Here is a 1615-nt window from a genome sequence, read left to right as displayed (position 1 = left end):
TGTTTTTGGACTGTGTGGGAGGAAGCCGGAGAACCCGGAGAGAACCCACACTGCACGGGGAGAACATGCAAACTCCACGCAGAAAGATCCCGGTGCCCCCACTGGGACGCGGACCGGCGACCTTGTTGCTGGGAGGCAACAGTGCTACCAACTGCTCCACCTTGCAGCCCCCTACTTTTTAATTACCTTATTAATATTGTAAATAACATAAAAATCAAATCTGGGCCCTCCTCAGTATTTAAAGAGTTTTTCAAATCCACAGCCCTTACTTGACAACTTCAGTTGTTATTTATTTTGCAGATTTTGTTTCATATAACAAAGTATAAACAAGAAATAAATTAGGATCTAATGTCATGCATTAGCACAGAACTTCACTGACCACTGAGGGGATGTGTACATATCCAAGACAAACACTGCACTTTTTTTTTACTTAAGATTAAAACTTAAAAACATACAACTATGTTTTTAAAAAAAAAGAAGTTTTTTATAGACATTAAAGTACCAAACAGAAGCAAAAGTAGTTTACACAGCTTCAACTTGTCCTGCTTCAACATTTAAGAACAACTTTTGTCTCCACCTTCTGGCAGTCCGATCACTTCTGTTTTTTTGACCGTAATCCTTCCTCTGAATGCTGAACTTCTTTATTAAGTAGAGCGTCACAACTTTTTTTGCTCACCTCCTAGCTTTTCCCACTGTACCACAGGTTGCTCTATCTTTCTCCAGCTCAAGTACTACAGCTGTTCCTCTTGAGCTATGGCAAACCAATCACTGGCATGGACACAACATTTAAAACTCTGCTATACTGTGAGACACAAAAAGATTTATCTGGTGCTGATAAGCTTCGTCAGCATTGTGTGAACTTGTTTGGTTGGAGGTTGCATCGTAAAGGACGCTCTTTTATTTGTAAAAGTTTCAAACTTTACCTTTAAGTGTAGTTGTCATTGTAAACCACAGTAAAACTAGCAAGTGAATTTAAGAGACCAAACTTAATATAACACGAGCGCTTACGTATCCAATGTCAATATTTGTAAATGGACTGAATACTATGGACCTCGTACTTTAGTGCACTGTGCTTCACAATTGTAGCCACTCACACACTGTAAAAAATATATTGTTAAAAATAAATATACAAAAATCTGGCAACAGGGGAGCTAGAAAAAATGTGGATGAAAACTGGTGGAACACTAAAGTTCAAAAACTGCAAAACTGGTTAATATTACAGAAAATGTGTCAAAACCAAAGATATTTTTGCAGATTTAAAACCCATAAAAATGGTGTAACTTTGCAGTCACACACTGTTAAAGAAGACATTATTATTGGTAAGAATAAATAAATAAATAAATAAATAAATACTTTTGATGTGGACATTATTTGCAGTTTTGGCTTTTTTTTTTGTTTGTTTACTTTCACAGTCAACATGTAAGTTAATACTTTTTTCGGTGGTTGAACTCGACATTATGTGTAATTTAACAAAACATAAAATCTGTAAAATAAAATAAAAAAAACAAATCCCTAACATACACTACCGGTCAAAAGTTTTAGAACACCACACTTTTTCCAATTTTTTACTGAAAATTATTCAATTTCTTGTGTCATTGCATTCTGAAATGAAAGC

The sequence above is a fragment of the Stegastes partitus genome, unplaced genomic scaffold, assembly GCF_000690725.1.
Source record: "Stegastes partitus isolate 25-593 unplaced genomic scaffold, Stegastes_partitus-1.0.2 Scaffold12, whole genome shotgun sequence".
In the NCBI taxonomy this organism is placed as follows: domain Eukaryota; kingdom Metazoa; phylum Chordata; class Actinopteri; family Pomacentridae; genus Stegastes; species Stegastes partitus.
Note: the sequence above shows the minus strand (reverse complement) of the source record.